The following is a 10,479-nucleotide window of genomic DNA, read 5'->3' as shown; positions in this document are numbered from 1 at the left end:
TTATTTCTCTCCATGTTCTGTCTTATTCACCTCCATCTCTAAACTGAACTGCTTTAATATCTCCAATCTCTCCCAAATGGAGAACTTTTCCAATATTAAGGAATCTTTTAATATAAAGTGTTAGTATGGGCCTGTCTTCAATTAAGTAACAAACATGGACATGCCTCTTACATTTCCTATACATTTTAGCAGTAAAACGGTGTGACTTGTCCACTTTTTGTTATTAAAGGAAAGCTTCATACCTTTATGCTGGGGAGAATTAAAATAGTCAACAATAATATAGTCAGAGGAAAGAAAAATCTATAACACTTCATAGTAGTGTATATAATGACATGTAAGAGTGGGAGAAATGGGAAACAGATTGAGGAACCTCTAATATGTATAGCTCTTTAAGGGGAAGGTAAAAAGCAGCTTTGATATAAGAAAAGGTTAATGAGCTTCACCTGTACAATAAAAACATAAAAAGAGCCTCAAAAAAAGGCTTCCGGGTGCATGGAAAGAGATTTATGGGGAAAATCTCAAATATACAAAATATATCCACAGTTTAGCTGAAGACAATTATTTAAACATCCACCACTCATATCTCCTATTGCCAAGAACAATTCAACCACCATAATGGAAACTGGCTAGACAACAGGAAGAGTGTCCAATTTCTGAAAGTCTTCTGACCATATCACATTTGTCTGAAAACAAAAAGTGTAAAACTGAGGATTACAGAAAATATCACTAAACTACTTAATTTTTTTTCTAAAACATTATTTGTGTATGTTTCAAGGAAGGTGTGGAACAATGGGACCAAATCCTGAACTGGGGTGAACTGACATCACACCATTGAAGTTAATAGACTATACCAACTTCCACCAGCTACGAATCTGGCCGATGGTATCCAATTTAGTTCCAGAGATGAGCTGCGTGCTTAGAGTAGAATGAGTTAGTTGTTTTCCATCTCTTTCTCTTGTAAATAAAGATATGACTTTTTTCATTAGAAGTGAAATTCTGATTAAGTTTAGTTTCTCTTTCAAGCATCTAAGCATTTCCAGAGGATTTTGGTTCATGAAATGGTTGAATGCATTCTGCTATTTTTATTATTCCATCTCCTCAGCCATGTTGGTATAAGTATATACACTGGAGAAATAAATACTTCCATTTGAGCACTTTAGCACAGATTTTAAAAATGCTTTGACATCACAAAGAAACTGTACTGTTACTGACACAGAAAAAAATTAAACTGAAGATGGTTCCATTACCACTAACTGTTTAGCTCACTGCATTTTGTTTACATCACTTGTAATAGCACACATTACTGCAAGCTTATAATTCAGGGTTGGTGAATCATATTCCCTAGCACACTTTTACACCAAGTGCTTTGTACTGACTAAGGACTTGATTCTTCGGGATGCTAAGCATCTTCGGGATGCTACCACTCTGACGTACTGGCAATTTACAACCGTGGGCACCAGGTTTGTATAATTTTTGGTGGTGCCCAGAATGGGTCCATATCCTGCCCCTCACAACTGCCTTGTAAGGCCCGGGGGGGGGGGGGGGGGGGGCGGCGGGGCCATGTGGGAGAGGGGTAGGGTTGGGAGGTGGGAGCGGCTGCCATGCTGCTTGGGGCAGGAGCGTTTCCTGGGTTGGGCGCTGGGCACATGTGAGAGAGGGGTAGGGGGAAGGAGTGGGGCTGAGAGGGGGGAGTGGCTGCTGCTCTGCTTGGAGACAGGGTCAGCACCGGAGCAGCTCCAGGTAAGCCACTGTGAGTGTGTCCAGGGCAGGAGAGGGGGGCAGAACAGCCAGGCCGCCCTGGGTGCTGGGTACCTCTGCGTTTTTTCTCTACATGGTCGAGCACCACTGGAGGCTCCACGAACAGTCCCCCAGCAGCACAGAGATATTGGCGGAGCCAGGCCCACGTTCCAATATTGATGGAGCATGGACACCACAGGCCCATATAACTCGCTGCCTATGCCTACAACTTTAGTCAGTGCTGATGGGGAGCAGTCAGTATCTCATAGGTGGTATCTGAAGGACTGGGCTTTAAAATGGGCTGAATTAGGACCTGATTCAGGAAAGCACTTAACATGTGTCAATGGGAATCAAGCATGTGCTTAAAATTCAGTATGCTGTTTCCTGAATCGGGTATCACATAAGAAAGTGTGAAGTAAAACTTTAGTATTTTAAAGCACTCTGATTACCTACACTGATTTATTTTGAATTCGTCTGTTCTAGTTTTAGGACCAAAGCCACACTGGAATCAATAGCAGTGTGAGACAAAGTATGGAAATCTTCAGTGAATGGGGGAGCTTTCCAATCATATACATGCTATAATACCCATTCTCTCCCATTAACTACATACCAGGAGAATTTCTGAGAAACAAAAAAAGAGTTGAGCAAACAAACATGGTTATTTATAACATTTTTGCAATCTTAAAGTTAAATGTTGCCACCAGCAAAAGTTTAATAATTCTCCATGCAAAAAAACTAGCATGAAATGAATGTTAAAGGTCAAAGTCAAGCACAGGAAATAGCATAGTTAACGTTCCCTGAGGACCCTTACCATTGCCCCTTTGTGCTTAGGAGTTATGATATCATAAAAGACTATCCATACATACTATTTTTTCCAGCAGGATCCCTCCCTCATTGGACCTGATCTTTAGGTGTACTGGAGCTACCCTCAGCTTATCTGAGAAAGGAGGTGGTTTTCCATTAACTTTCCACACACCCCTCAGTCCAGCCAAACCCCAATGGAGGACCTTCACATTTCCCCAGCGAGTGCTTACACAGGTAATATTAAAGGTCCAGTGTGACAGACATGGAAATTTCCAGTAATGGCCTGGATAAACCTTACTGAATTAAGTTAAGCCTTATTTTGAATTAAATTAATGTTTATGTAATTCCATCCGGGAGGGGTCTCTCCAGGAATTAGGAACAAGTGCGAGGTGCTTACGAATTTACTCATTTTCTAATATCTCCAGAGAATTACCACCACCTGGAGAAAGACTTGATGGTTCAAACTGTATTCTCCAGGGACCGACAAACAAAGAAAGCATTTATGGTTAAATAGCCTGAGTTAAAAGTGACTCAGGGCCTTCTTTCTGATCCAACAAACAGACAAGCTGTTTTGTCCAAAGGAGGGCCAAATCCTTCCTGGGAAGGTTGGAAGGATTTGGCCCAATCTGTGTGCTTGTTCTGAACTAACAGCTATTATGAACTTGCGATCACAGAAAAAAATATTAGTGGGGTTTGAAGGACTTTTCACTATCCAGAGCCCTTGATGAAGGTGGGGTGATCTCTGATAAGCTTATTAGAATGCATGTAGGTTCTTTTAGTGTTTTAGTTTCTGAAGAGAAGGCAAAGCAGGGCTGCTTAGACAGTCTGACTTTGTTGGAAAATTCACTGGAAATACCCCGGTCAGGAAGAAGAAAAAGGCGTATCTCTGCTTCAGAAAGGTGAGGGCTGGGAGCTGGAAGCCTGAGAGTGGGTGCTCTTGCTGGACCATAGAGGGGGAATACAGATACAGTTGCCTGGCACTGTGACATATTGAAACCCCATTGGAGCACCCTCATAGTTCGTTAGTGAGTTACTACGGGTAACGTGCAATTCACCATTTAGCCCACAAATTTAGCTTTTTTCCCCCGCTCACAATTTCTTTGCCTTTATTCAAAATTTGATTAATTCTTTTGTGAATATACTTAACTCAAACAGTTCTCTGTGAACTTTTCATATCTGCTGTTTGTTATATGAATTCTGCTGGTTAGTTTTGATTGGTCAAATTAAAAAAAAATCACATGGTTTTTATTGGGGTTCCTTGATTGAATGAATTTGCAAGAACATGGCATGAAAACTCACATGAGAGAACTTAAAAATTGGTTTGCATAAACACTATACATGCAACTTTGAAATTCACTTCCAATGAGCACTGTGCTGATGAAATTGAATCATGTAAACGTTTACAGAAAATAAATGCAAAAGGGGTTTGGTCTGAGCTGACCCAAATGAATTCAGTTAAAAAGTTAAATGAGTATTTGGGAAAGACTTTTAGCAGCACTATTCACACAGCTCTTGTCAGAAAGCTTTGAAAAAATTTTTAGAAGCAATGTTAAGGTTTTTTCTAATCACTTAGAATTTAAAGCCAGATGTTGATTCAGCATTTTCAAATCTTTTCTAGGAGTTGGTACCATAGATATGTTATATAAAGAAGCAGCAGCTGCTGCTGATTTGAGTGTGAAGTTGAAAATGTACTTCATACTTTCCATGAAATAACATTTAATTATAAGTACTGTAGCTCCCTTGATAATTGCATGCTAATTCATTTTAATGTAACTGCATTACCTTTTGGTAACTGCGCTGATAATTCAGGTCACCACCAATGGTGTGAAGAGGTCAGAAAATCAGAACTCACTATAGTAAGTAACAAGATCTTTAAATCGATGGTGTATTTTAACAAGAGATTTAAGGGGCGACAGAATAGATTATGGATTAGACTATACTCTAAATTAGCTAAAACCAATGGACAGGAAGCACTGTGGGAGCCATGCAGACAAACCATAACAATTAAGAAGAGCAAAGAAATCAATATTTCTGGGCCATTAAATATCAAAATCCCTATCTGACCTGTTTAAGAACGAACCACAAAAGGTTTGGAAGTTTGGTTCCGGTGAGTATCTGAATTCTGGAGATGAGCCAAATCTAGTAGTCTGCAAGAACAGACTTTCTGACATGATTTCTGGTAATTCTTGTTTTCATTAGGCCACTTTCTTTTAAGAAAAATTGATTACATATTGTTGATCAGCTGAAGGAGATATTTGAGGCCAGGTGCCATTACTCTGCAACAACCCATACTGACTAAGAAAACTCAGATAAAATAATTTAATTAGAGAATTACACTTCTTTTTTTCTAGCAAGTTGTGTGTGAGCCACTAATACTTTCCTTGATTGTATACATAACTCTTGGTTTGTAGATATTCACCTACCGCAAGCATTTGATATTTTCAATTCAAGCTGTGTTGGCCAGTTTTGAATGGACACAAATTACATGGAATGATTGGATAAGTGTAACTTTTAAAATCAGGTTTACATACATTTACAAGTACAGAATTTGCTTTCCATTAATATTTTTTAGAATTCATTTAAAATTGGCAAGAACATTTCTGCCAGTACATTTGTTCATTAGAATATTAAGATAACACAAAAGGTACATGAGTACAGCCAAACAAATAGATTGTAGATCTTCATCCAATTCTAATATGTTTGCAATGTCATATGCAAAGATACCACAACATTACAGCAAGGGAATTTTCCAAGTGATTTTTCTACGTGATTGAGGAACACAAGTCCTATTAAAAGTCAATAGGGCTTATGCCTCTAAATCATTGAGGAACTTTTGAAAGGGGACTTATGTTCCTAAATCACTTAGGTGCTTTTGAAATTCTGACTGTAAATTCATTTAAAATGTAAAAAAGAATTCCAAAATATCTTCAACAAATGGTATGGCGCAAATAAGACTAGAATTGAGATGCACAGAACTGAGCACTAGGAAGTAACATGTAGACAGTGAAAAGCAAGTGACCCAGAAAAAATTCAAGTGATATAGTGAAACATCGACTACATGGGCAGATATCAATGTGCACGTAGAAATCAACTGGGAGAGATGAGCGGTAAGCATCAAACCAAGTTAAGGTTGTATGACAAAGGATCAAAATTGTCCAGAGATGATCGAGGAGGATTATGTGACTGATAGTGTCAAATGTCTCTGAAAGATCTAGTTGCACGAGAAGAACTGGAATCAATTAATAGCAGATTTTTTGGAAACCTGGAACTAAATATAATTTCTGTAATATGATGGGACTTAAAGCCTGATTGACATTTTTCATACAAGTCAAATTTTTCTTGTAGGTGGTGATGGTAACAATAGATTAGAGTTTGAAGTTGAGTGGTAGTTGGAAATACAATTAGCCTCCAGGTTAGTATGACATTCTTTGAAATCACAGGTGCTAAGGAGGTATGTAGCAATTACTAGAGTGATTGAAGTCTATACAGAAAAGTCCTTAAGCATTTGGGGGATGGAACACTTTTGGTCTAAATTTTGGGTAGTGATGTGCCTAGTTTGCCCAGCACCTCTCACTGTGTATGAATCCTCATTTTGCAATTGGCTGATTAGAAGTCTATTGCTGGAATGAGAGTCTCAAACAAGTACACAATTATACAACCGATCCTAGAATTTTACTAGAATTATCCAAATGCTATAGTGTTTCATTTTTGAGAATATTTTTAAATTGGACTCATCTTACATGGGTTAGCTGCAAACTAGCTTTAGCTGCTATGCCTGAAATAATGTTTTAAAGAAATTTTATTTTCATCATCCAGGCACATGAAAGGTAAATGAGAACATAGAACCAAAATATATTTTTTCTGGCAATCCATTCTTTATAGCATATAAAGAACAAATATGTTGGTAAGAAGTAAAATGCACCATAGCAATGAGAGATGAGGTTAGTGTTTGCCACTGATTCACACTGGGATGACCAAGCCCCTATAGCCTCACTTCAAAAATACATACATCTTTACTAATAAGTGTCAACTGCTAAGGCAAGAATTACGAGTGTTTCACTTTTACATGTGCAAGTAAAGTATTGTTCCATTCCTTACTTCATTATTTTTATGGTTTCTTCATGCATATTTACTGGGTAACACTTTAGCACAATGGTCTAGCTGAAGTAATTAATCCTGAGTTACAGTGGAAATCCAATTGAAGTACTTGTGACATTCACATTAACACCAAATGAGTTCATGGTGATTAATGCTATTTAGAAGATACCAAAGGAATTAATATTGATTAGGCAATTATTTTAAAGTGTTACTGTTTACTGTAATGTAGATCAACTTCGGTTTTGGAATGATTTCATTGAACATTGAGTCTTAATGTTGGCTAGCCTGAGAGCCACAGCTGGGATGTGAAACTAGAATGACTTTTGTCACATCATGTGTGACTATAGCTTGTATTCCACACAGAGGATACCCTGCTTCTAACTCAGAAGTCTGATAAGCAGCTGTCTTCACAGTAGATGCCAAGTTTGCTTCATACCAATTTCAGCAAGAAACTGTATCCTCAGCTGCTCTTTCCCAAAACAAGTTCTACTAGTTGAATCTCAAGGGGGATAAAAGTCAGGATAATAAATCAGAACTCTATAAATGAAGAGTTAAAGGAGGGTAATATAATTAATGACAATCAATACAGGTTTATGGAAAATAGACCCTGTTAAACTAACTAGATAGATTTTTTTGATGAGATTACAGATTTGGTAACAGTGGTGATATAATATTCTTAAACTACTTCTGAAAGGCATTTGTCTTGGTATTACAGGACTTTTTGATTCAGAAATTAGAACAATACAAAATTAACATGGCATACTTACATGGTTTAAAAACTATCTAACTGACAGGACTCAAAATGTAATTGTAAATGGATAATCATCATCAAGATGATGTGTATCTAGTGGGGTCCTGCAGGGATTGGTTCTTGGCCCTTAGCTATTTAACATTTTTATCAATGATCTAGAAGAAAACAGAAAATCATTACTCATAAATGAGTAGTAAATGATGAAGATGCCAGGTCACTGGTACAGAGCAATCTGGAGCTCTTGGTAAACTGGGTGCAAGCAAACAATATGCTTTTGAATACAGTCAAATGTAGTTAATCATCTAGGAGCAAAGAATATAGACCAGACTTCCAGTATGGGCGGGTTCTATGCTGGGAATCAGTGAATCTGAAAAGTTGTTGTGGGTTATGGCATTTAATCAGCTGAACATGAGCTCCCCTTCCCGTCCTAGCCCCACCCCTCTGCTCCCGGGGTCTGTGGCCTGCAGTGTCCTGATCTGTCCAGCGGGGGCATCGCGGCCCTTCCTTGGGCCCAGGCTCCGAGGAAGGCTACAGCGCCCCTTCCTGGTTTTTAGTTGTCCCCTGTAATCAGTTGTATTCTGGGTTCAGTGACTCCTCCACTTAGGCTGGGGGAGGGGCCTTTAGCAGTGGGCGGGTGCAAGCCCACTTCCCAGTTTACAAATAGTACACTGATAAAAATCCAGGTTTGACTCTTTTCACTCCAGAGCAAGAAGGAAGACAGGAAAGCCTGGGCTGTGCCTGGGGTCCCACAGCTACATTCTGCCTTTTACTCAAGGCAAAACTAAGACTCAAACTCACTTAGAAATTCAACAGATAACCAACAAAATAAATTAAAATGGAAAACACAGGGAACCGTTAAAAAATTAAGAACCATCTGCAATCTGTTTCCTTGCTTTATGTTTTCCAGGTAAGCCATCCTTTCCCAGCACCTTAAAGTACAAGGAATTCCTTTGGATTCTTTCTCTGCAGGACCCAGTCTTGTACTGAAGGCCTAATTCTGTTTCCTCAGTACAAAACCCAAATAAATTCACCTTTCTTATAGCAGTTGTTGGTAACTATCAGCATTTTGCAAGAGTTACCACTGTGGTTTCTTAGATACTACCCCAACTGCCATCCAAACTACAGCATAGAGGAAATCTGTGACATTGCAGATATGCGGCAATGGTAAGCAAACTCTTTTTGTAGACCAGTCTATTGCAAATCTAGAAACATAATCCTCCCTGTACTCCAGAGAAGAGTAAGTAACTTAATAGATGCCTCAATAAGATAGGAAGGAAGGAAGGGGGTAGGCAGCCACACAAACAGAAACTGAACCCACTTTGGAGACATATGCTCTTTCAAAATATATAGCTCTGAAAATTATGCCACTCAGGTCAAATAGAATCCAAAAGAAACTAAACTCTAGGTGGCTAGACAGCATGTGTCTTCTTCAATGAGGAACAATGATACTGTATTCAGAATGCAATAATGGACTCTTTCAAGAGTCTTTGTAGATTACAAGGCTATTATGCCTTGTAATGAAGAGTGGAACACACATGCTTTTGCAAGTGCATTGGTTTTTAACAAGGCTGCCAATGGTGACCAAAAATGGCTGGATAGTGTGAGCATTAATCTGATCATCTGACTATATGATAGCTAAGGGCATGAGGAGATGCAATCTGGTAGCTACGAAAAACATAGTTTTTTTATATAGCAATAGAATCAATTTTCATATCAGATAAAATAGAGCAGTGTGTGGACTCCAGTCCATCCTACATAAAAGAAATGTGAACAATGCTCTCATATAAGGATATGAAATGTAGTCTCCCCAGGAGAGCTCTACTGGAGAAGGACTATGCAAGCAACATGAGAGACTTATTTTAAGATGGATTCTATGTTCCTTAAAGCATTGCCTTGTTGTAGCAAACACAAGTGGGTTTAGATAGGGATAGGGCTCACTTTTCATAAGCAACTAAGTCACTTCCCTACTCCCCAAGGGAAATTACTTTCTGTGCAAAATCTCTGAGCTCAGAGACTAGTTGCTTAAAAGGAACTCTGAAAGTGGCTTCCTTGGGCACTGGGATTAAAACTGTCAAGATCAGGAGGAACGTACCATAAAAGGTTGTAGAGATACTTGTAATTAGTGCATGACAGGTAATAAATGCTGCCAGATCAATTAGATTTACATGAAAATCAGATTCAGCACAGTAGCTGTTAAAGGGGATAGCTGAAGGGGTCTGTCCACATGGTTCCATCTGAGAATTTTGTTTGTTTGCTTTTACACTTTTTGTCAGTCTTCCTAGTAAGCTTAGCATGAAATGCAGGTTCTACTAGTGACACCTGAGACATGTCCCCCTGCTCCATCACAAACCATGTGAACAGAGAACAGGATCTTTCACTGTGAGGGAGTGCAGGACCACCTCCTTCCAGGCCTGCATAAAATGAACAAATTATGAAGCTTTTGCCTTCTCTAATTCTGTCAAAGTTTTACAACAGTATTGATGGCAGAGGCATAGGAACATGTCTTGAGGGTCTTCTAGATTCTGAGTTGTCTCTTCCCATCATACCCATCTAGCACATACAGTGACATGATTGGGTTGTCAGCAATAGCTGGATCACCAAAGGATTCATACTGACTGAGGAGGCTAGTACATTCAGCATCAAAACACAGTGTGTAGACTAGATGGTGGCCATATGGGATGGATGCACCGGGGGCTTTGAAGATGGCTCCTCAGAATCAACAGAAACTTCATCAACTGTGATGCTGTGTCATGGTAGGGAGACAATGCTTTTTTTTAGAGCATCCATGTACATCGAGGCTGCCTTCTTGAAGTTCCATCTTGGCTTGTTGAAGAGTCAGAGTTACAGGATAATAGAAAGTCTTTGTTGGCTATGTGGGAAGTCTTCAAAGACCATGAATGATGCAGTTTGGAAGTGATCATCCTCAGATGACATCCATGAGACCATCTAGTTGAGCAGAAGGTGCCTTTCTGCTTTGCATCAGGGATGAAGGCAAGATCATTGTTAGATGCCCACTCCACCAGTTTGACTCCATTAGCAGCTGATGCTGAGTATCCCCAGTCAGGATGGTGGCTATTAAAGTCACCTAT

This window comes from Emydura macquarii, unplaced genomic scaffold (assembly GCF_026122565.2).
Source record: "Emydura macquarii macquarii isolate MOO-44397 ecotype Brisbane River unplaced genomic scaffold, CSIRO-AGI_Emac_v2 contig_480, whole genome shotgun sequence".
NCBI lineage: Eukaryota > Metazoa > Chordata > Testudines > Chelidae > Emydura > Emydura macquarii.
The sequence above is the reverse complement of the archived record's forward strand: the minus strand, read 5'-3'. Positions refer to the sequence as shown.